This window comes from Ranitomeya imitator, chromosome 3 (assembly GCF_032444005.1).
Source record: "Ranitomeya imitator isolate aRanImi1 chromosome 3, aRanImi1.pri, whole genome shotgun sequence".
NCBI classification, from domain to species: domain Eukaryota; kingdom Metazoa; phylum Chordata; class Amphibia; order Anura; family Dendrobatidae; genus Ranitomeya; species Ranitomeya imitator.
The window spans coordinates 465,704,966-465,731,739 of NC_091284.1; the positions used below are offsets into that span (position 1 = coordinate 465,704,966).

At 44.6% G+C, this 26,774-nt stretch overlaps 1 long non-coding RNA gene across 1 annotated transcript; it reads left to right on the top strand.

Moving 5' to 3' along the window:
- Window positions 1-23,040: 23,040 nt before the first annotated feature.
- Window positions 23,041-24,222, top strand: LOC138672153 (uncharacterized). Its single transcript, XR_011319613.1, has 3 exons — window positions 23,041-23,136; window positions 23,794-23,876; window positions 24,054-24,222. It is a non-coding gene; the product is annotated as an uncharacterized lncRNA (long non-coding RNA).
- The last annotated feature ends 2,552 nt before the right edge of the window (window positions 24,223-26,774 follow it).

Below are 26,774 nucleotides of genomic sequence, written 5' to 3' on the forward strand. Positions count from 1 at the left end.
GGAGCATAATTCATAGAGCAACCTTTTACTTGAGCAGCACTACTGCTGCACAAGGTGTGGCTCTTCTACATTGTAACACCTGAGGGGGTATTAAAGGTTACCTTTGAAATTGGTTCAATTAGGCTTCGGCCTACACTCTGCTCCTCCTGCTGACCCTGGGCTCTAACACCGCCAGTTTTTGCCCAGAAGTGCTAGCTGCACAGAGAAAAACACCCGCCAATGTGTCAGTGGGGTTCAGCAACGCCAGCTGTTTCCCTGCTGTGTAGCCCGCAACGTGTTCAGCACAAGCCACGCTGGCACAACAGACCTAAAGCTGCCACCAGTGCAGGCTTCGGCCTACACTCTGCTCCTTTCCTCCTCCTGCTGACCCTGGGCTCTAACACCGCCAGTTGTTGCCCGGAAGTGCTAGCTACACAGAGAAAAACACACGCCATTGTGTCAGTGGGGTTCAGCAACGCCAGCTGTGCCCCTGCTGTGTAGCCGGCAATGTGTCCAGCACAAGCCACGCTGGCACAACAGACCTAAAGCTGCCACCAGTGCAGGCTTCGGCCTACACTCTGCTCCTCTCCTCCTCCTGCTGACCCTGGGCTCTAACACCGCCAGTTGGTGCCCAGAAGTGCTAGCTGCACAGACATAAACACCAGCCAATGTGTCAGTGGGGTTCAGCAACGCCAGCTGTTCCCCTGCTGTGTAGCCGGTAACGTATCCTGCAAACGCCATGCAGGCACCTGAACTGAAATTAACCCCTTCCCGACCTTTGACGCCACGTAGGCATCATGAAAGTCGGTGCCATTCCGACCCATGACGCCTATGTGGCGTCATGGAAAGATCGCGTCCCTGCAGGCCGGGTGAAAGGGTTAACTCCCATTTCACCCGATCTGCAGGGACAGGGGGAGTGGTAGTTTAGCCCAGGGGGGGTGGCTTCACCCCCTCGTGGCTACGATCGCTCTGATTGGCTGTTGAAAGTGAAACTGCCAATCAGAGCGATTTGTAATATTTCACCTATTATAACAGGTGAAATATTACAATCCAGCCATGGCCGATGCTGAAATATCATCGGCCATGGCTGGAAATACTAATGTGCCCCCACCCCACCGATCGCCCCCCCAGCCCCCCGATCTGGCCGGTACACTGCTCCGGCTCCCCTCCGTCCAGTGCTCCGCTCCCCCCCGTGCTCTTGTCCGCTCCCCCCGTGCTCCGATCACCCCCCCTGCACTCCGATCCACCCCCCCCCGGTGCTCCGTTCCACCCCCCGGTGCTCCGTTCCAGCCCCCCCGTGCTCCGTTCCACGCCCCCCGTTCTCCGTTCCACCCCTCCCGCGCTCCGATTCCCCCCCGTGCTCCGATCCCCCCCCCCCCCCCGTGGTCCCCCACACCCCATCATACTTACCGATCCAGCCGGGGTCCCGTCCGTCTTCTCCCTGGGCGCCGCCATCTTCCAAAATGGCGGGCGCATGCGCAGTGCGCCCGCCAAATCTGCCGGCCGGCAGATTCGTTCCAAAGTGCATTTTGATCACTGAGATATAATCTATCTCAGTGATCAAAATAAAAAAAATAATAAATGACCCCCCCCTTTGTCACCCCCATAGGTAGGGACAATAAAAAAATAAAGAAATTTTTTTTTTCCACTAATGTTAGAATAGGGTTAGGGTTAGGGGTAGGGTTAGGGGTAGGGTTAGGGTTAGGGCTAGGGTTAGGGCTAGGGGTAGGGTTAGGGTTAGGGGTAGGGTTAGGGGTAGGGTTAGGGGTAGGGGTAGGGTTAGGGCTAGGGTTAGGGCTAGGGTTAGGGTTTCGGTATGTGCACACGTATTCTGTTCCTCTGCGGATTTTTCCGCTGCGGATTTGATAAATCCGCAGTGCTAAACCGCTGCGGATTTATGGCGGATTTACCGCGTTTTTTTCTGCGCATTTCACTGCGGTTTTACAACTGCGATTTTCTATTGGAGCAGTTGTAAAACCGCTGCGGAATCCGCACAAAGAAGTGACATGCTGCGGAATGTAAACCGCTGCGTTTCCGTGCAGTTTTTCCGCAGCATGGGCACAGCGATTTTTGTTTCCCGTAGGTTTACATTGAACTGTAAACTCATGGGAAACTGCTGCGGATCCGCAGCGTTTTCCGCAGCGTGTGCACATACCTTTAGAATTAGGCCATGTGCACACGGTGCAGATTTGGCTGCGGATCCGCAGCAGTGTTCCATCAGGTTTACAGTACCATGTAAACATATGAAAAACCAAATCCGCTGTGCCCATGGTGCGGAAAATACCGCGCGGAAACGCTGCGTTGTATTTTCCGCAGCATGTCAATTCTTTGTGCGGATTCCGCAGCGTTTTACACCTGTTCCTCAATAGGAATCCGCAGGTGAAATCCGCACAAAAAACACTGGAAATCCGTGGAAAATCCGCAGGTAAAACGCAGTGCCTTTTACCCGTGGATTTTTCAAAAATGGTGCGGAAATATCTCACACGAATCCGCAACGTGGGCACATAGCCTTAGGGTTAGGGTTGGAATTAGGGTTGTGGTTAGGGTTAGGGGTGTGTTGGGGTTAGGGTTGTGGTTAGGGGTGTGTTGCGGTTAGGGTTGTGATTAGGGTTATGGCTACAGTTGGGATTAGAGTTAGGGGTGTGTTGGGGTTAGTGTTGGAGGTAGAATTGAGGGGTTACCACTGTTTAGGCACATCAGGTGTCTCCAAACGCAACATGGCGCCACCATTGATTCCAGCCAATCTCGTATTCAAAAAGTCAAATGGTGCTCCCTCACTTCCGAGCCCTGACGTGTCCCAAACAGTGGTTTACCCCCACATATGGGGTACCAGCATACTCAGGACAAACTTCGCAACCATTACTGGGGTCCAATTTCTCCTGTTACCCTTGTGAATCTAAAAAAATGCTTGCTAAAACATAATTTTTGAGGAAAGAAAAATGATTTTTTATTTTCACGGCTCTGCGTTGTAAACGTCTGTGAAGCACTTGGGGGTTCAAAGTGCTCACCACATATCTAGATAAGTTCCTTGGGGGGTCTAGTTTCTAAAATGGGGTCACTTGTGGGGGTTTCTACTGTTCAGGCACACCAGGGGCTCTGCAAACGCAACGTGACACCCGCAGACCATTCCATCAAAGTCTGCATTTCAAAAGTCACTACTTCCCTTCTGAGCCCCGACGTGTGCCCAAACAGTGGTTTACCCCCACTCATGGGGTATCAGCGTACTCAGGAGAAACTGGACAACAACTTTTAGGGTCCAATTTCTCCTGTAACCCTTAGGAAAATAAAAAAATTCTGGGCTAAATAATTATTTTTGAGGAAAGAAAACGTATTTATTATTTTCACGGCTCTGCATTATAAACTTCTATGAAGCACTTGGGGGTTCAAAGTGCTCACCACACATCTAGATAAGTTCCTTTCGGGGTCTAGTTTCCAAAATGGGGTCACTTGTGGGGGGTTTCTACTGTTTAGGCACATCAGGGGCTCTGCAAACGCAACGTGACGCACTCAGAGCATTCCATTAAAGTCTGCATTTCAAAACGTCACTACTTCAATTCCAAGCCCCGGCATGTGCCCAAACAGTAGTTTACCCCCACATATGGGGTATCACCGTACTCAGGAGAAACTGGACAACAAATATTGGGGTCAAATTTCTCCTGTTACCCTTGGGAAAATAAAAAATTCTGGGCTAAATAATTATTTTTGAGGATAGAAAACGTATTTATTATTTTCACGGCTCTGCATTATAAACTTCTATGAAGCACTTGGGGGTTCAAAGTGCTCACCACACATCTAGATAAGTTCCTTTGGGGGTCTAGTTTCCAAAATGGGGTCACTTGTGGGGGGTTTCTACTGTTAAGCCACATCAGGGGCTCTGCAAACGCAACGTGACGCCCACAGAGCATTCCATCAAAGTCTGCATTTCAAAACGTCACTACTTCACTTCCGAGCCCCGGCATGTGCCCAAACAGTGATTTACCCCCACATATGGGGTATCAGCGTACTCAGGAGAAACTGGACAACAACTTTTGGGGTCAAATTTCTCCTGTTACCCTTGGGAAAATAAAAAATTGCAGGCTAAAAGATCATTTTTGAGAAAATAATTTTTTTTTTTTATTTTCATGGCTCTGCGTTATAAACTTCTGTGAAGCACTTGGGGGTTCAAAGTCCTCACCACACATCTAGATTAGTTCCTTTCGGGGTCTAGTTTCCAAAATGGTGTCATTTCTGGGGGATCTCCAATGTTTAAGCACACAGGGGCTCTCCAAACGTGACATGGTGTCCGCTAATGATTGGAGCTAATTTTCCATTTAAAAAGCCAAATGGCGTGCCATCCCTTCCGAGCCCTGCCGTGCGCCCAAACAGTGGTTTACCCCCACATATGGGGTATCAGCGTACTCAGGACAAACTGGACAACAATATTTGGGGTCCAATTTCTCCCATTATCCTTGGCAAAATAGGAAATTCCAGGCTAAAAAATCATTTTTGAGGAAAGAAAAATTATTTTTTATTTTCATGGCTCTGCGTTATAAACTTCTGTGAAGCACCTGGGGGTTTAAAGTGCTCAATATGCATCTAGATAAGTTCCTTGGGGGGTCTACTTTCCAAAATGGGGTCACTTGTGGGGGAGCTCCAATGTTTAGGCACACAGGGGCTCTCCAAACGCGACATGGTGTCCGCTAACAATTGGAGCTAATTTTCCATTCAAAAAGTCAAATGGCGCGCCTTCCCTTCCGAGCCCTGCCGTGTGCCCAAACAGTGGTTTACCCCCACATATGAGGTATCGGCATACTCGGGAGAAATTGCCCAACAAATTTTATGATCCATTTTATCCTACTGCCCATGTGAAAATGAAAAAATTGAGGCGAAAAGAATTTTTTTGTGAAAAAAAAGTACTTTTTCATTTTTACAGATCAATTTGTGAAGCACCTGAGGGTTTAAAGTGCTCACTAGGCATCTAAATAAGTTCCTTGGGGGGTCTAGTTTCGAAAATGGGGTCACTTGTGGGGGAGCACCAATGTTTAGGCACACAGGAGCTATCCAAACGCGACATGGTGTCCGCTAACGATGGAAATAATTTTTCATTCAAAAAGTCAAATGGCGCTCCTTCCCTTCCGAGCCTTACCATGTGCCCAAACAGTGGTTTACCCCCACATGTGAGGTATTGGTGTACTCAGGAGAAATTGCCCAACACATTTTCGGATCCATTTTATCCTGTTGCCCATGTGAAAATGAAAAAATTGAGGCTAAAAGAATTTTTTTGTGAAAAAAAAGTACTTTTTCATTTTTACGGATCAATTTGTGAAGCACCTGGGGGTTCAAAGTGCTCACTATGCATCTAGATAAGTTCCTTGGGGCGTCTAGTTTCCAAAATGCGGTCACTTGTGGGGGAGCTCCAATTTTTAGGCACACGGGGGCTCTCCAAACGTGACATGGTGTCCGCTAAAGAGTGGAGCCAATTTTTGATTCAAAAAGTCAAATGGCGCTCCTTCCCTTCCAAGCCCTGCCGTGCGCCCAAACAGTGGTTTACCCCCACATATGAGGTATCAGCGTACTCAGGACAAATTGGACAACAACTTTCGTGGTTCAGTTTCTCCTTTTACCATTGGGAAAATAAAAAAATTGTTGCTAAAAGATAATTTTTGTGACTAAAAAGTTAAATGTTCATTTTTTCCTTCCATGTTGCTTCTGCTGCTGTGAAGCACCTGAAGGGTTAATAAACTTCTTGAATGTGGTTTTGAGTACCTTGAGGGGTGCAGTTTTTAGAATGGTGTCACTTTTGGGTATTTTCAGCCATATAGACCCCTCAAACTGACTTCAAATGTGAGGTGGTCCCTAAAAAAAATGGTTTTGTAAATTTCGTTGTAAAAATGACAAATCGCTGGTCAAATTTTAACCCTTATAACTTCCTAACAAAAAAAAATGTTGTTTCCAAAATTGTGCTGATGTAAAGTAAACATGTGGGAAATGTTATTTATTAACTATTTTGTGTCACATATCTCTCTGGTTTAACAGAATAAAAATTCAAAATGTGAAAATTGCGAAATTTTCAAAATTTTCGCCAAATTTCCGTTTTTATCACAAATAAACGCAGAATTTATTGACCTAAATTTACCACTAACATGAAGCCCAATATGTCACGAAAAAAACAATCTCAGAACCGCTAGGATCCATTGAAGCGTTCCTGAGTTATTACCTCATAAAGGGACACTGGTCAGAATTGCAAAAAACGGCAAGGTCTTTAAGGTCAAAATAGGCTGGGTCATGAAGGGGTTAAAGGGAACCTGCCCCCCAGGTGTTTCTATGTATAACAGCCACCTTGTACAGCAGTAATGCTGCATTTGTACAAGGTGGCTCACTTTTTCTCCTTACACACGTCGAACTCAACACGTACAAAATGTGTCTCATTAGAGACCATTACACTGTCCCTGAGGTGTGACTTTCCTTTTTAAATGACACGCAGCACCCCCCTTGGTAGCGCTGCCCATCTTCTGACATCATTGGTTGGCTGGCTGTGCCTGTGCGTCCGCCCTGCCCGACACAACGCCCCTCGTTGTCTGATATATTTAGACTGAGGGTGTGATTGAGGGGCATGAGCAGTGCATATCTTCGCCTGTCTTCACTCATCTCCTTCCGCCTTCTTCAGACTATGCGGCCTCATGGCCGCGGCATGCGTTAAGGGATCAGCGGAGGCCGCCCAGTCTGAAGCAGGTGTAGGGACATGTGTGAGCGGCGAACATATTTACTGCGCAAGGCCATGAATCCAAGCCCTGCAGTGTGACTTTATGAAAAGACACTGCGGGTCTGTGATTCCTGGCCATCGCTAACCGCACCGGCCGACATGAAATGAGGTGAGAAGACAGGCAGCGCTCACAGCACATGGCCATGGGATAACACAAGAGCGCAGACTCCTGTACAGCAACTGACGACGCTCAGGATGCTGCACCCAGCAACAAGGTGTTTTTTTTTACACCTGCGCTGCGTCTCATTAAAAAGGCAAGTCACGCCTCCAATACAGTTTGACTGTATAATGGAATAAATTGTATACGTGTTTCATTCTGCGTGTGCAATGAGCAAAATTTAAAGAACAACGTTTTACTTGTGCAGCATTAATGCTGCACAAGGTGTGGCTCTTCTAGTTTGTAACACCTGAGGGGGTTAAAGGTTACCTTTGAAATTGGTTCAATTAGGCTTCGGCCTACACTCTGCTCCTCCTGCAGACCTCGGGCTCTAACACCGCCAGTTGTTGCCCGGAAGTGCTGGCTGCACAGAGAAAAACACCCGCCATTGTGTCAGTGGGGTTCAGCAACGCCCACTGTTCCCCTGCTGTGTAGCCGGCAACGTGTCTTGCAAACGCCACGCAGGCAAACCCTAACCCTAAATTTAGCCCCAACCCTAACCCTAAATTTAGCCCCAACCCTAACCCTAAATTTAGCCCCAACCCTAACCCTAACCCTAGCCCTAACCCTAACCCTAGCCCTAACCCTAACCCTAGCCCTAACCCTAATTTTAGCCCCAACTGCTTTCTCCTGCCGGCCGGCAGATGGCGACAGATGGCAGGCGCACTGCGCATGCGCCCGCCATTTTCTTTTCCCATGAAGACGCCGGCGGCCAGGAGAAGCAGCAGGAGGACCCAGGGACACCGGTGAGTATAATAGGGCCCCCGAATCCCCCTATTTCTCTGTCCTCTGATGTGCGATCACATGAGAGGACAGAGAATTACACATTACTTTTTTTTTTTTTTTTGGGGTCGCCGGTAAACAGTTAATTACTGGCGATCGCAAAACAGGGATCAGTAAAACCGACCCCGATCATGATTCTCCCGGTGCCGGCCGGCGGGCGCACTGTGCATGCGCCCGCCATTTTGAAGATGGCGGCGCCCATCAGGAGGCACGAGGAGCACCGGGGGAGACAGGTGAGTATCGGGGGCGATCGGGGACCCCTTTTCTCTGTCCTCTGATGTGCGATCACATCGGAGGACAGAGAAATTAAAAAAAAAATCACTTTTTTTTTTGCGATCGCCGGTAAACGGTTAATTACCGGCGATCGCAAAAGCAGGGTCGGTAAAAAAAACCCCGAATCATGTTCTCTGGGGTCTCGGCTACCCCCGGCAACCGAGACCCCGGAGAAAATCGGACTGTGGGGGGCGCTATTTACTTTTTCCACAGCGCCGTTAATTAACGCCGCTGTGGTTTAAGTACCCATAACTGCCGCCGTTAAAAGGTGTATCGGTGGTCGTTAAGGGGTTAATTCACACCCACATGGCAGGCGACGTTTCTGCTCCTGTCGAGCCTTTCTCAAGCAGTGAATCATATGTAGCAGTGAGTTAAATACATGCAGTAATTGCTCATAATTTTTACAAAAAGTACATAAAAAATGATTTTTAACAAATATACAATATCGTGTTATATTCATAGAATCGATGTGCAACATAGTGTGACTGTTCCTAAAACGTGACGATTTCATAAAGTGCCATTTGTGCAAAATTGCATTATAAAATGTAAACAGGACTATCATCCAATAAATGTTATTAATAAAGTGTAGCTGTGCTTAGATATGTTTAAAAGAAACTCACCCTGATGGGACCACAACAATACACATGGAGGACGCCTCCTTCCTAAGATCGGCGTGCTCAAATCTCTATTGCGCATGCGTTTGTGTTTCATTACGTCAGTAGACGCTTTCAACCAATGTAATTATATGTGTGTCAAATTCCCATTTGGCGCTTGCGCACTGCGTCATTCCAGACATCTAGGCGCCATCTTAGATGGGGAAGGAATGCATTCTTATGACTATTCCGCAATAAATCTCTATTATCTTACAGCGCTAGCATATTCTATCACTTAAAGCATGTTAGCACCACTTATAATGTGGAAATATTATATGGGTATAGGGTTTAAACATATGAGCACCCTGGTATACCTGACCTGACCATACCTGGTATATCTATCTATCCCATATCTATCTATCTATCTATCTATCCCATATCTATCTATCTATCTATCTATCTATCTATCTATCCCATATCTATCTATTTATCTATCTATCTATTGTCCAGAAAGATGAAGGCAGCACTCCAGTAGAAAAAATAAGAGTATTTTATTGGCCCATGTGTGACGTTTCAGTCCAAAGTGTGGACCTTTCTCAAGGCTTGAGAAAGATCCACACTTTGAACTGAAACGTCGCACATGGGCCAATAAATTACTCTTATTTTTTCTACTGGAGTGCTGCCTTCATCTTTCTGGACAATAGCATGAGGTGTGGTATATACCTGGAAGGATTTTTTGCACCCTCTGTCTTCTTTTGGTGCTGCTTTTTGTTTTCTTTTTCGATCTATCTATCTATCTATCTATCTATCTATCTATCTATCTATCTATCTATCTATCTATCTATCTATCTATTCCATGTCTATCTATCTATCTCTCTATCTACAGTTGTTGCCAAAAGTATTGACACCCCTGCAATTCTGTCAGATAATACTCAGTTTCTTCCTGAAAATGATTGCAAGCACAAATTCTTTGGCATTATTATCTTCATTTAATTTGTCTTAAATGAAAAAACACAAAAAGAATTGTCCTAAAGCCAAATTGGATATAATTCCACACCAAACATAAAAAGGGGGTGGACAAAAGTATTGGCACTGCTCGAAAAATCATGTGATGCTTCTCTAATTTGTGTAATTAACAGCACTTGTAACTTACCTGTGGCACCTAACAGGTCTTGGCAATAACTAAATCACACTTGCAGCCAGTCGACATGGATTAAAGTTTACTCAACCTCTGTCATATTACCAATTAGGAATATACTCACCCTCGGACGCGCCCTGCTTCTTTCCGGTAGCCTTACTTCCTAAGAATCAGCGCTTGAAGGACCTTCGGTGACGTCGCGGCTTCTGATTGGTCGCGTGAGCGGTCACATGGGCGGTCGCGCAACCAATCACAAGCTGCGACGTCATCGGAAGGTCTTTCACGCGCTGATTCAAAGGAAGTAAGGCTCCCGGTTAGTACCAGGGCGCGTCAGAGGGTGAGTATAGCAATATTTTTTATTTTAATTCTTTATTTTACACTTAAATATGGATAGCAGGGCCTGAAGGAGAGTTTCCTCTCCTTCAGACCCTGGGAACCATTGGAAACCCAATGCACTGCATTGGGTTTCGTATTTCGGCCGACCCCGACCCCGACTTTTTTATAGGATCGGCCGATTTCACTCGACCCGATCCTATAAAAGTAAAAGTCGCTCAACCCTACTTCCCAGCCTTCCCTCACATCTGATCCCTCGGTCCCATCCACCAGTGCTGGAGCATCCTGGCTGCCTGCGTTGCATGAATCTGTTGGTGAGGATATAGCTTTTCCTGTACCCCACCCCTCTGATGCTGCCACCTCTAGTACACCTATGGGTTCTGGGCGGCAGTGCCAGAGGGGTCAGGTACAGAGCTATGCGCCCAAGTTCTTGCATCTGAATGCATCCTTCCAGAACTGTCTGAAACTTTTGTAGGAGCAAATGGCCCCAGGTTTTAATTTGATAAACAAAAGTCTTCTTGAGTTGCAGTCACTTCTGGAAGGATGCATTCAGATGCAAGTCAATCACTGAACCACACATTTTTCCAGTCGGTACTCAAGCGCATGGGTAAGCTATCTCCTGATCAGCAGATGCAAGTAATGCAATTGTGCCAGTCTACTCTAGCGCTTGTTACCTCCCAAGCCACCACATCTGCCCCCCCTCCCGCACCTGCCCCCCCTCCAGCCACTGTCCCTCCCTCCAGCCAGTACCAGCATCCTGCCCAGTACCAACATCCCGCCCCATACCAGTTCTCACCAACATCATCCGCGCCCCCTCTCCCTGGCCACTACCACCAGTCTCCTTCACCCATCATGCCACTACAGTCCTCTTCTCCACCCATCACCTCTTCTGCCTCCCAATCCACCCACTCCACCCCTCCAACCTTCCAAATTCCCAATACTACTCCCGGTTTCATGTCCACCCGTGTCCTTCACCACCACCATCACATTCCTCTCTCCACTCTCTCACTGTCGAAGTGTCCCAATCTGACAGCCCCTCCCGCAATATCACCACCCCAAACTATTTAAACTTATAATTTTTTTTTAAATTAGGTTAATAAAAATATTGTTTAAAAATGTTGTCTTTTATTTATTTATAAGGTTTATAAGATTAAATACATTGGGTAAAACAAGGTTTAATAATGTGGTTAAAGGTTAAATAATTTGGGTACAACCCACACAGGTACACAACTTGGGTGAAAGAAGGTTAAATACTTTGGGTACAACCCAAACAGGTACACAGCTTAGGGTAAAATAAGGTAAAATACTATTGGTTACAAGGTCCAAGACAAATTGATCAAAATCTCTCACCTTGCAAGTCTACTCTTCCTTCAGGTGAAATAAAGTATTCTGAAAATGTATCCCTCATTTGGGAAACTGACACAGAACTTCAAAACGTAATGTTGCGATAATCAGCCAAGGTGGTATCTTCAGAGTGATTTTCAATGGAAATATGTTCCTTGCATATCACAAAATTGTGCAGGACAACACACGATTTCACCACCTCGTCAACAGTGTCAGTCTTAAAGTTTATAGCTGTCAACAGTACTCGCCAGTCAATAGAACTCGTCAGAATCTCAAAAGCACACTCCACCATTCTCCGTGCTCATGTGAGGCGGTAATTAAAAATTCTTTTAGTTTGCGTTAATCCACTACTGGAGTAGTGTTTCAGAGGTGTTCCTGCAATTGGAAGACTTCATCCCCAACACAGATAAATGGCATTGATGGCCCAGAAGTTTGAAGCAGTGTTCTTGGGGGGGCGGGGGGAATTGGAAGGTGTTTCCATAGAGATGACGGCCCAGATCAGACAATTTGAAAACTTGGGAATCATTGGAGCTGCCATACGCCCCAATATCCACCACAATAAATTTGTATTCCGCATCTGCGATGGCTATCAGCACAATGGAGAAGTAATTTTTATAGTTAAAATATTCCGAGCCAGATCCAGCCGCTTTCACGATGCGGATATGTTTCCCGTCCACACCACCCAAGCAATTGGGAAACTGACAAAGTTGCTTAAATTTATCTGCTATTTCCAACCAACTCTCCATTGTTGGATGTGGTATAAATTCGCCGTGCAAAGAGTCCCACAATGCACGGCAGGTGTGCTTGACAATTCCCGATATGGTGGAAATTCCCTTCCAAAATTGAAAATGTAGTGACGAAAGGGATTTTCCAGTTGCAAGGAATCTGAATAAAAGCAAGGCAAAAATTATTACAAAATACCAGCAATAACATTGCGGTTATAATGCAGCTTTAACTGTATGAAATACACTAAAAATTATTCTAAAAAAATACCAGCAACAACATTAAAGTTAAGTGTGCTTTACGGGAGCAGATACAATAAAAATGGCTTACCGAAGAGTGACCATCAGACGCTCCACCGGTGAAATGGAGATTCGGCAATACGTGTCACTCCTTCGGATGAGATGTCCAATTCGGTCCACCAGTAGATTGAAGTTCTCTGCTTTCATCCACACATAGCTGAAAAACTTCTCTGAGTCTCCTCGTAGCTCCATGTATAAAGTAGAATAGACTCCCCGCGTCATTCTCCGTGCAGTGATGGGGTGGATCCACAAACGCCGTCGGCACAGACGCATAATGCGCTGTTTCTCTCGCTCCTTCTCCAGAACTATTGTTTTCAAGCAATTCGCTGTTAGGTCTCGAGTTCCCGCTTCTGCACAGGGGGAATCTCGAGCCATCTCTGGCTGTATTGTTCGTCAAGCATATCTTTCGCCTACACGGTATGCCAGACAAAATTGTTAGTGACCGGGGTCCCCAGTTTGCGTCTCGATTCTGGAGAGAGCTTTGTCGTCTACTCAGTATTGAGTTGAATCTCTCTTCGGCATATCATCCCGAGACGAATGGGTTGGTAGAGAGGGCCAACCAGACCTTGGTCACATATTTACGACATTTTGTTTCTGCCAGGCAGGATGACTGGGCATCCTTGCTACCGTGGGCAGAGTTTGCACTTAACAATGCCGTAGCCGACTCTACCGGTCAGACTCCATTTCTCCTAAATTACGGCCAGCATCCGCGTGTTCCTGTGCCCATGCCTGTGTCTTCTGCTGACTCCAGGGTGGCAGACTGGGCTGTGGAGGCACGGGACATTTGGGACCGCACGCAGGATGCCATTCGGGCCTCCAAGGAGAGAATGAGGTCCTCCGCCGATGTTCATCGGCGTCCCGCTCCGACCTTTGCTTCTGGCGACTTGGTGTGGCTCTCCGCCCGTAACATCAGGCTGCGAGTTGAGTCCACTAAGTTTGCTCCTCGCTACTTGGGTCCCTTCAAGGTTCTCGAACAAGTTAATCCTGTGGTCTACCGTTTGGCTCTTCCTCCACGCTTGGGTATCACCGACACCTTTCATGTGTCCCTCTTGAAATCCGTATACATGTCCCGGTTTTCCGAGTCATCTGCCGGGACATCGGGTTCGTCTACGGACGATTACGAGGTGAACACTATTTTGGGGTGCAAGGTGGTACGCGGCAAAACGTTCTATCTGGTGGATTGGAAGGGTTATGGCCCAGAGGACAGGTCATGGGAGCCTGCTGAAAACATTCGGGCCCCACAGCTCATTGCTGCCTTTGAGCGTAGCGAGGCCCAAGGAGGGGGGGCCCTAGGAGGGGGGGCAATGTTAGGTCTCGAGTTCCCGCTTCTGCACAGGCTCTGCAGCACATTCCATTGGTCCTCTTGGCAGGTCTTGGAAGGGCAAAGTTTCTGTGGCCACTTCCTGTGCTGCAACTATATAAACTGCGCATGACCGCACGGCCATGCGCTAGTGTACTATTGTTAATGTGTGTATGTTGTGAGTGCAAGTCGTCCTTGGATACCCCTACCCTATTGAATGTCTGTTCGCGGAAGGTGTATGGCTGCTATCTAGCGCCCGACTTAGCCTACAGCACAAATCACACATTACAGCGTCCAGTTGCTGTGACCGCCAGTACGGCGCCGTGCACTTCCTCTGTGCTTTCCTTACCCAAGCCTGGGTGGTTAGTGGCGTTCGTCAGTGCGGCACCGCATGCACTCTTGTGCCTTAAAATCGTTATTTAGTTTCTTTACACACCCAGTTGCGGTGTTATGCCAGCAAGGGTCTAATCGGACTTCAATCCTAGTTGGGGTTGAGTTCGCTGACTACTTGCTCGCGCTCTATGTGCGGTACCGCGGTCCTGTGACGCAACAGGATCGCTTCCTTCACGTTGGGTGAAGTTTAACCCACGTGTGTATTCTTATGAGTACCGCCATATAGTCCGTCGTTACTTGGCAGCAGGTTCCATCCCTGCACGGTGGACCCCGGGCTGCGAACGCACCATATTCTATCTGTCTTAATATTTGGTGCGTTCCGCTAGCCCTAACATTACACTAGCGCCAGGGTCTGGCTAGTAATGACGGACAAACAGCAATCGTTGCGGTATATCCAGCAGCTGGAGGGTAGGTTGGCGGCTCTTGAGAGCGCAACCTCAGCTGTGGATGTTACCGCGGTTGCTGTACAGGCTGCTAGCGTGGCTGCAGCAACCCTGTCCATTGCCACCCCTGCTCCGACATTTTCTCGCCTCCCGCTGCCAGAAAAATTTTCTGGTGATAGCAAGTTTTGTAGGGGATTTGTGAGTCAGTGCTCTATTCACCTCGAGCTCCTGGCTGCACGTTTTCCCACAGAGCGGGCTAAGGTGGGATTTATAGTGTCTCTTTTGTTGGACAGGGCTTTGGAATGGGCTACGCCGCTGTGGGAGCGTGGCGATCATGTGGTGCAGAGTGCTCCGCTGTTTCTGAGCACTCTGAAACAGGTCTTCTTAGGACCTCAAGTCACCCATGATACGGCGCTCCAACTGCTGGCATTAACTCAGGGTGAGTCCTTGGTCAGTCAATTCGCCGTCCAATTCCGCACTCTAGCTTCTGAGCTGGATTGGTCGGATAAAGCTCTTATCCCCATATTTTGAAGGGGCCTGGCTGACCACGTTAAGGACGCTCTGGCCACTAGGGAGATTCCTGCCACACTGGAGGAGTTAATAACTGTCTCCACTCGAATTGACCTCCGTTTTAACGAGCGGAGGTTAGAGCGTGCCCAGTGAAGGCAGAGGTTTCGGCTGGCTCCTACCTTCGCCAAACCTCTGGAATCTCCGGTCCTGGTTCCTGAGTCACATGAGGCCAGGGAAGTGTCACAAGTGGGATCTAAGTCCCGGACCGCTTGTGCACTCAAGGTCTGTCATGTTTGCCAGCAGTCAGGACATCTAGCCACCAGATGTTCTCAGCGATCGAGGAAACGTCAGCGTTTAGTGGTAGTAGGTGGAGGTACACTAAACACGGCGATGTTTGCCTCTAAATTGTCCTATTGTTAATGTGTGTATGTTGTGAGTGCAAGTCGTCCTTGGATACCCCTACCCTATTGAATGTCTTTTCGCGGAAGGTGTATGGCTGCTATCTAGCGCCCGACTTAGCCTACAGCACAAATCACACATTACAGCGTCCAGTTGCTGTGACCGCCAGTACGGCGCCGTGCACTTCCTCTGTGCTTTCCTTACCCAAGCCTGGGTGGTTAGTGGCGTTCGTCAGTGCGGCACCGCATGCACTCTTGTGCCTTAAAATCGTTATTTAGTTTCTTTACACACCCAGTTGCGGTGTTATGCCAGCAAGGGTCTAATCGGACTTCAATCCTAGTTGGGGTTGAGTTCGCTGACTACTTGCTCGCGCTCTATGTGCGGTACCGCGGTCCTGTGACGCAACAGGATCGCTTCCTTCACGTTGGGTGAAGTTTAACCCACGTGTGTATTCTTATGAGTACCGCCATATAGTCCGTCGTTACTTGGCAGCAGGTTCCATCTCTGCACGGTGGACCCCGGGCTGCGAACGCACCATATTCTATCTGTCTTAATATTTGGTGCGTTCCGCTAGCCCTAACATTCGCCTCCACAGTGAAATCCACTTTGATCTTCAGAATATTCGCAATAATGACATCCATCTTGCTCTCCAAACACTTGCTCCTCTACAACCTGTCACAGATGGACTGAAGGAACACTGTATATATAGGATTTCTGTAGCCAATCACATTTGCGTGCCTCCGAGGGGTGTTTTTAACAACCAGATCTGTCAAAAAATGGATAAAAAAACAGAAGAAACGAATGCAAAACTGATGAAATGGATCCGTTTTTTCGCCGGTTCCGCTAGAGGGATCCGGTGGAAAACCAGATCAGTTTCATCAGTTTTCCACATTTTACGCCGGATCCGGTGCTCCGGAGCGACGTCGGAACCGACATGACGGCAAAATCCTGATGTGTGAAACTAGCCTTAAATTTCCCACATGTGATAAATAAAATAAGTAAAGATCTTGAAAAATGGAAAACTCTCCATGTCTCTCTGTTTGGCAGAGCACAGTTGATAAAAATTAATAGCTTCTCTCGCATTCTATACCCTTTACAAACAATAACTTTGCTACTAAAGCACTTAGAGGTACAAAAATTACAATCAGTGTTTATAAAATTTCTATAGCAGGGTAAAAGACCAAGAATTGTATATTGGAAGATGGCTTTGTTCAAATTGGAAGGAGGAATCCAACTGCCTCTTACACGAGATTATAACTTAGCGGCCTTAACAAGACATATCAGACACTGGGCTCATGGGTCAAGTAGCTTTTCCAATACTATTTAAGAGCGGCAACTTGCTGCACCTAATGATCTCCTACACCTAAAATTTGGTGAACTACCCCCTCATGTCAAACAGAGCATCCTTTGGAAAGTCACTATAGGCGCATGGATAGCTTTGAGAAAACTATATACATTACCATTTAGTTTATCAAAAATAGTGCCCTTATGGGAAAATCATAGATTTACTCAGGGTAAGCAAAATAATCTTTTTGAACAATGGGAACAGAAAAGGATTTTGTTGTGAGATTTAATAAGGGAAAATGAAGGGAGGTTACACACTTGGCAGGAATTATCAGAGATATATAAGCTAGGAAACCATCATTATTTATAATACCAGCAAGTGATCAGTCATTATCAATCTATGCTGGAAAAGGTCAGAAAGGTAGAAATAAAAAGGGGTTTTGACTAATTGATTGGACCTAGAACAGACCTAGTTTCCCTGTCCACAATTTACCAAAAGATTTGAAAACAAACTCTATATGGGGTATCACATGGCATCTTCACTCATTGGAGTACAGAACTAAAAGATGACACTTCGGGAGGGAAGATTATATTGGGTTGGAGCAAGGTTAAAAAAGCAATGATTAATGAGTAATGAAGAGAAATGCAATAGAAAGTGGTACATAATGCAATTTATGCTTTCAATATTTCTTACAAGGATGCTCCATCTCATTACCTAAGAAAATGTCAAAAATGCAATTTGTCCAGGGCAAACCTGCGTCATGGCCTCTGGGATTGCCCCTACACGCAGAGGGTTTGGGCTGAGGCTCTTGGATTTATTGATAAAATTTGGAAAATCAAAGACCCAAATACTCCCCTACCATGTTTATTTCATACAATTGTATCCACTCAAATAATACACTTAGCTCTTCTTGTAGTCAAAAAGCGCATACTTCGATATTGGCTAAAGGAAGAAGAACCTCAAGTGTCTGAAATGATAAATACTCTAAAAACTCTAGTGGTATATGGCAAATTAGACTTAGAGAGACAAAAGGAAAAGTCAACAATCAAATTATTCAACCAAATGGAGATCCTTTATGGACATAAATGTTTCTTAATTTGGTTTCAATTTGGTACTTGATGACCAAGCTACTTTTTACAATTCTTTCCACTGTCATTTTATGAAGTTACAGCTCTGGAATACTTTCATGTATCCCACTGATTCTGAGATTGTTTCTTCATGACATATTGTACTTCACGTTAGTGGTAAAATCTCTTCGAATTAACTTGCTTTTATTTATGAAAAAAACTGAAATTTTGCAATTTTCAAACTTTTAATTTTTGTACACTTAAATCAGAGAGTTATGTCAAAATAGTTAATAAATAACATTTCCCACATGTCTACTCTACAACAGCACATATTTTTTGTTAGGATGTTATAAGGGTTAAAATCCTTCTGATACCACAATGCTGAGCCACTGCTTCCGTATGTATCCATATTTTTGCACATACTGTTTAGTACTGTGTGCCCTCTAATATTCCTCCTTTCATTGCACTCAAAGTATGATATCAACAAAAGCGCCCCACAGACGCTAAGATACCACCACAGTGAATTGCTCCACAGTACCCTCCACACGCACAGTATGATGACCCTACTGTACTCCACCCCACAACTCACCCAGAAAAGTATGATGACCCCTACATCATATGATCGCCTAACTGTGACCCTCACACAACCATATATACAGTATAATGCACTGCATGGTCCTCAACATAGTATAATGCACCACATGGTCCTTACAGTGTAATACACCCCATAGTCCTCTGTATAGTATAATGCACCCCAAGCTCTATATAGGATAATGCATCCCATAGTCCTGTATAGTATAATGCACCCTATACTCTATACATTACAATGTACCCCATAGTCCTCTGTATAATATAATGCATCCCATAGTCTATACAGCATAATGCACCCCATAGTCATCTATACAGTATAATGCACTCCATAGTCCATACAACATAATGTAACAAAAAAACGAAGAAAGAAAACAGCACCGCTGAGATGCACTCACCCCTCGTGTGTGAAGCTTGTCAGAAAAGCCGAGACTCCAACCTTTAAAGTAGTCGGTCCTATAAGGGTGCTGCATCCAGAGAATATCAGTATCGCCAATTCAAGAGAAGAAGATGGAGCGCACACCTTGGTCCGGACGGAGAAAGTAAACTTTATTGGAACATCTTACAGAAAAAAGCGGGCGGGAGAAAACGTGTTGGGAAATGAAGGACTACAGCTGTTTCGCGCAGCAGGCGCTTCTACAGGTCCTAATGACCTGTAGAACCTGTAGAAGCGCCTGCTGCGCGAAACAGCTGTAGTCCTTCATTTCCCAACACGTCTTCTCCCGCCCGCTTTTTTCTGTAAGATGTTCCAATAAAGTTTACTTTCTCCGTCCGGACCAAGGTGTGCGCTCCATCTTCTTCTCTTGAATTGGCGATACAACATAATGTAATACCTTGTCCATACAGCATAATGCACCCCATAGTTTATAATGCATCCATAGTCCTCTGTGTAGTATAAGGCTATGTGCACACGTTCAGGTTTTTTCGCATTTTTTCGTGCTAAAAACGCAATAAAAACTCATTAAAAACGCATACATTATGCATTCTATCTTTTAGAATGCATTCTGCATGTTTTGGACACATGGATGCTTTTTTTTCCGCTAAAAAAACGCATCACGGGGAAAAAATGAGCATGTTCATTATTTTTGCGGATTTTCTGCGTTTTTCCCGCAAATTCTATGCATTTGTGAAAAAACGCACAAAAAATGCACCAAAAACGCATCAAAAACGCATGAAAAAACGCTGTAAAATCACGGTAAAATCGCTGTAAAAACGCATGCGGATTTCTGGGAGAAATGTCCGGTTTTTGTCAGGAAAATTTCTGCAAGAAATCTTGACGTGTGCACATACCCTCGTGCACCCCATAGTCCATACAGTAGAAGGCACGCCATAGTCTATACAGCATAATACACCCAATATGTTATACAGTATAATGCACCCTATAGTCATCCACACAGTATAATACACCCTATAGTCCATACAGTATAATGCACCCCATAGTCCATACAGTACAATGCACCCCATGGTCCTACATTTGGAATCATGCACCCAATAGTCCATACAGTATAATGCACCTCATGGTCATCTGTATAGTATAATGCACCCCATAGTCCATATAGTATAATGCACCTTATAGTCCATACAGTATAATGCACCCCACAGTCCATACAGTATAATGCACCTTATAGTCCATGCAGTATAATGCACCCCATAGTCCATACAGTATAATGCACCTTATAGTCCATGCAGTATAATGCACCCCATAGTCCATACAGTATAGTGCACCTTATAGTCCATGCAGTATAATGCACCCCATAGTCCATGCAGTATAGTGCACCCCATGGTCATCTGTATAGTATAATGCACCCCATACTCCATACAGTATAATGCACCTTATAGTCCATGCAGTATAATGCACCCCATAGTCCATACAGTATAGTGCACCCCATGGTCCTACATTTGGAATCATGCACCCCATAGTCCATGCAGTATAATGCACCCCATAGTCCATACAGTAGAGTGCACCTTATAGTCCATGCAGTATAATGCACCCCATAGTCCATGCAGTATAGTGCACCCCATGGTCATCTGTATAGTATAATGCACCCCATACTCCATACAGTATAATGCACCTTATAGTCCATGCAGCATAATGCACCCCATAGTCCATACAGTATAGTGCACCCCATGGTCCTACATTTGGAATCATGCACCCAATAGTCCATACAGTATAATGCACCCCATAGTCCATACAGTATAATGCACCTTATAGTCCATACAGTATAATGCACCCCATAGTCCATACAGTATAATGCACCTTATAGTCCAGGCAGCATAATGCACCCCATAGTCCATACAGTATAGTGCACCCCATGGTCCTACATTTGGAATCATGCACCCAATAGTCCATACAGTATAATGCACCCCACAGTCCATACAGTATAATGCACCTTATAGTCCATACAGTATAATGCACCCCATAGTCCATACAGTATAATGCACCTTATAGTCCAGGCAGCATAATGCACCCCATAGTCCATACAGTATAGTGCACCCCATGGTCCTACATTTGGAATCAGGCACCCCATAGTCCATACAGAATAATGCTACCTATAGTCCTAAAAGCAATGTCAGAATTATTTATTTATTTTTACAATTTCTCCTCGCTTGGAATTGTTTTAAGTTTTCCTGCACACTATGTGGTGAAATGAATGGTGTCATTCAAAAGTGCAACTTGTCCTCCACAACACAAGCCTCATATGGCTATGTGGACAGAAAAATATAAAAGTTGTGAGTTTGGGGAAAATGGAGGAAGAACAAAGACGCAAAAATGAAGATTGACCTTGACGCTAAGGGGGTTCAATAATGACTTTACAGGGAGCAAGAGAGCAGATGACAATTATTCTCTTACTCCATACACAATGGACGATCTAGTGAACATGTTACACATCACACTTCTCTCATCACGACTTTAGTGTCATCATTATTACATGCGGCTTTCACTGCTGATATTTCCCAATCATCAGTTAATAAATGGAATAACATGACAACTTCCCCAAATAACACTAATTGGAATAAAGAGGAAAACTACAAATATAGATATAAAAGTAATACACTGTATCTCCTTATTCATTATTAGAATGCGCTTTCCCTTTAAATTTTGCGCAGCGAGCCTCAACCATCAACCAATAGCATCGCAGGATTTGAACTCAAAGAAAGAAAAAAACCGTCAGTTGGTGCCAGTCTGCGATAGCTCTATTAGAGATAAGACCGGCTCCTTATTGATTCCTAGAAGCGACACTTTTTTGGATTTGTACCCGGATCGATACCTGCTGATTGGGAGACAACCGCCACCGGCCGCTCTACAGAGGTGAGAATCATTGTGTGATGAATAAACTGCCGATTTATGTCATTCCTGATACTGACAGTTGGGATCTATACTGAAAGCAATCACATATAAAAAAGAAAATGATTTCACCATAAATCCCAAATCTAGATAACGGGGTGATTATGGATAAACGGGATAAAATTTGGTGACTTTGAATAAATATTTAAAATGTGGATAATGATGTGTAAATATTAATCTGAAAAACATGGGGCCACATATTTCTCCTAGAAATTCCCAGATCCAATATTTAGAAGTGCATGGCCATTATTAGCCTGTATATAATAGTTATATCATACATGTAGTGGAGATATGACGAATATTGTACTGGATCATCAGTCACTATACAGGGAGGTAGCGGATATATGCTTTATAGGTTTATATGGCGGTCACAGTGCAGTCAGTATAATGTAGATATGTGAAGTCTTTCCTTATCATAGGACATGAAATCAATCAGGGTAGGCATGGATGACCAATTATATATTTTTGTTTTTTTAAAGCACCACTGCAGCGGGTTTCTTTACTGCATAGCGGCAGTGGTGCTTTTTATGTAATTCTCCTGGCCCCTGTCTTATAGTCACCTGCCGCCCCTTCATCCTTTTCCAGTGTTGGTCCTATCAGTCTCCGGTGATTTGTGACCGGCCATCAGCTCCAGTGATTCATGGAGCGACGCAGACGTCACTTTTCAATACCTCTCTATGAGAGCCTCGTTCTGGCTCTCATAGATTTGCATTAAACTCTTGTTACGTAACTTCTCACTTGCGGCTAGTCAGAAGCTACAGGCACGAGATGACGCCAAGTATAAGAATGTGGGCAGGGGGCTTACATTAAAAGTGCCACTCCAGCAGTACAAACAAAACAAAATGCCGGAGTGGTGCTTTATGTAGAAAATAGGGTTTGTTTTGTTTATTAGCTACAGCGCCACTTCTGTCAATGGGTCATGTTGGGTATTACATCTCAGCACCAATCAAGTCAATAAAGCTTCAATACTACAACCCATGTAATGCAGGCTGTGGTAGTTAGGTTTTGGGTTACACATTAGTTTGGTAGTATTACTCTACTAGGGATCCTATAGACAGAGCCATGCTCTGCATATTCAGGTTTTACCTTTTTCTGTATGTTTCCAGGAAGAAGAGTAAAGATGGCCATGAGGAAGCGGAAGAGAGAACTGATCGCCCAGTATGAAGAGGAGTGGTAAGTAGATGAGGTTACATCACTGCAGTCATCACAATCCATACACTTACTACCGGCAAATCATAGTGACCATACACATCATCACTACACATATTTATACCATTTACAGCACAAAACTAATGTCAGATCCCCATGAGGAGAACACCCATCAGGATGTAAGTGAATTATGTGTAGCCATAGTACGACAATGTGCATGAGGCCTAAAACTATATTACCTACCTCTTCTACCACAGTTCACGGTCTGCCACCCAGGAAGTGGCCAAGAGGAGGAAGACAGAAGGTGACATCCCCCAGCCAGAAGAGCGGGCAGCTTTCGCCGCACTCCTTGGTAAGACTCATTGCACATTACAAGGTTTCCAGATATAAAGTATTAGATTATATGACATGTATTTTTATATTAATCTATTTTATGTGTATAATGGTAGAGAAACATGTAGGGAAGTGTTCTCCCTCAGCCTCCTATAATTATACCTAGTATGATGCAGCAGACAGGAGCGGTCACTATGTGGTGAGCAGTGTCGTGGCTTTGGTTTCACCTCAATAGTGATGGCATATCTTTAGGACAATTCTTCAGTATCTGATCAGTGGGTGTCGGGGGCCAAATCTCCAGCAATCTGATACTGATGAGCTTTCCTGAGGATAATCCATCATTAATGAAGAACTCTACAACCCCAATAATTTAACATTAATAGAATTAAAAAGGTTTTCATTACAAAGTTCATAGTGAAATAATTCTATTTTCTCATTTTTGTAGAAGAAGAATACATCAGATGTTTTCTAGCCAGGGACAGCTGTCTTAAGATTTCGGACAAGGTATTATTGTAGTGAAGGATAAGAAATCATCCAGATTTGAGAAGATCCATTATAAGGAAATAAAGGGCTTATTCTTATGTAATAGTGGCCAGATATTACCAGACATAGGAATATACAGCTATATATGTTCTGTATTATATATACCCTCTACCTCTGCTTCTCATCCCTCTAGTATCTCCTCGCCATGGTCATCACTTACTTCAGGAGAGCAGGACTGCGATCTTCAGAATATGGAACCTTCTTCTTTCCAGCTCTGTGAGTCTCTTTTATTATTACACATTTATGTCTATAAATAACTTTATTTTATTGTAAAACCAAAATATCTTTTCTACCACTCATGTAAATACATGATAATTGTATTTGTTGTTATATTTCTGTATTTTATTCTGAAGTGGATTCTAATTTATTTGGATTCATTTTTCTTCCATCCAGGTTTCTAGCCAACCAGTTTGAAGAAGACGTGCCATATCAACAGGAGATCTACCGCTGGGCCCTCAGATGGAAATGGAGCATGAAGAAGGACCGACTTCTACAATTCCGCAATGTTCTTCTCACCAGGATGGAATTTCGGGCTTGGGTGGATCGGGCCACCTGTGATCTGGTTAGCAATATAAACAATAATAATATAAAGCTGATCTGTAACTAGATATCACAATATAAACAGAATACATAAATAAATCCCTTAGACCTGATAGGGTGGTTGTACTTACTTTGAAAACCCATGTCAAAATGGTCTTGTAATCCTTATGTTAGGTAGAGCATTTTATGAATGCAGCCATAGCTGGACTCATGAAATGCTTGTTTTAATGTCAAGGAAGAAAACTTTAATAAGTAATTATGCAGTCATTCTGCCATGGTTTTTCAGTCATCACATCAGTATCATCAGGTCTAAAATATATGCAAATTGAATTATGATTAATGGTGATATATTCCCTTTAAACTCTGATTATTATCATTTCATTCTAGATCATGGCACAAGACCCTGACCACTGGGCATGGAAGAGAGACAGGAAAATCCATCACAGCTGGGCAATTCGTTGGTTCAGGAGGAATAATGCCCTACCCTGCTCCCTCTGTAACATCGTTCCATGCAAGAAGGAGGAAGATGCAAATATCTAATGCATGGACATGGCTGGAAGAGGAGCTGCTGGACCCACAAGGAGAAGAACATGGCTGGAAGAGGAGCTGCTGGACCCACAAGGAGAAGAACATGGCTGGAAGAGGAGCTGCTGGACCCACAAGGAGAAGAACATGGCTGGAAGAGGAACATAGCTGCTGGACCTGAAAGGAGAACAGCTAGAAGACGTGATGGATGAAGAACCGGAGACAGGAGAGAAGTATTCTTAAAGGGAACTTGTCACCCCCCCAAGGCATTTTTTAACTAAAAGAGACATCTTGTGCAGCACTAATGCTGCATTCTGTCAAGGTGGCTCTTTTAGTTGGGGTTCCTTTCAACGCTGCAATATCCTTTTTTATAATTTGTCCCTCATACCTGTCTTTTCCACCCAGACACAAACGCCTCCCAGCTATCACTGAATACTCGGTGCGCCAGGGGCCGCCTCCACTTCCTTCATTAACGTCCCTGGCGCCTGCGCTGTAAGTTCCCATCGTGTAATGGGAGTCGAAGGGCAGCGCAAACTGCGCATGCCCGATAAAAATCTTACAGCTCAGGCACCGGGGACGTTAATGATGGAACTATATGTATGGAGGACAAACTATAAAACGGATATTGCAGCGTTGAAAGGGACCCCAACTAAAAGCCACCTTGACAGAATGCAGCATTAGTGCTGCACAAGATGGCTCTTTTAGTCAAAAATGCCTGGGGGGTGACAGGTTCCTTTTAATAGTCACACACAGAACATGCACATCCCACTGTACACAGACAGCATACATACATACACACTCAGACACCCTTCTTGAAAAGTATAATGTTACAGGTTATATATATTAGATTCCTTGATAGGGCGTTGATCCAGGGAACTAGTCCGATTGCCGTATGTGGAGTCGGGAAGGAATTTTTTTCCCCAATGTGGATCTTACTCTTTCACATGGTTTTTTTTTGCCTTCCTCTGGATCAACATGTTAGGGCATGTTAGGTTAGGCTATGGGTTGAACTTGATGGACTTAAAGTCTTCCTTCAACCTTAATAATAACTATGTTACTATGTATTCTTAATAGTCACACACAGAACATGCACATCCCACTATACACAGACAACATACACACAGACACCCCATATGCTGTACACATAGACACACTGTATACTTTACACATAATTGTTATTTTTTTCACAGTTGTTATATTTTATAGTGGTAACCTCCCTTAGTGTGCCCGGAGGAACGGCAGTACAGCAGCCATGGTTTCCCTACAGGTTTCCACCACTGGGGGTTTTTCCTGTCCTGAGTGCTGCTGTACGCTCTTTGTGAGTGATGGGAGGTAACCAGCACATATAAAGCATATAATAAAATTCACACTATTTAAACTTTCAATGATGTGTCTGAGTCTTTATTTTATACTTTCATGTGTGGAAAGGACCACCATCAGATCATTACTGCCCCTACTGTTTTATGGGACCTGCTGTTTTCTGCTGTTTTCTTTGCGAAGATCTTCTATGTCTTTAAGAAAGTCTGATGCTTGTTCTGGTGCTGAAAATGTTTGTATTCTTCCTCCAGGTGAAAACACTTTAAGATTTGCTGGGAATTGTAATGAGAAACGGATTTTTTTCTTTACTAGATCAGTGCATATTCCACAGAGTAGTCACTGAAAATTAACATTCTCTATCCTTTTAGCACTGGGGTGGAGAGGATTTTCTGTACCTTTGTAAGATGTCCGCTTTGTCTGCATAGTTCAGGTATTTCACAATACCAGGCCTGGGCTTATAAGCAGAAGAGGTGGTGGTGGTGGGCTACTCTGTGAGCGTGTTTCACTTTCAATGGTGTATTAATGCCCAGAGCTTTTGGTAGGTCTAGTGTGCATATACTTGTAAGCTGGCTACGGGTAATAGATTCTGGTAAACCAATAATCCTAAGATTGATTCTCCGGGATCTATTCTCCAGATCATCAAATGCAGTAAGATCACATTTTTAATATGCATTTAATTACTTTATTTGCTGATATAAATTTATTCAGATAAAAATACAATTCTCTCTCAAA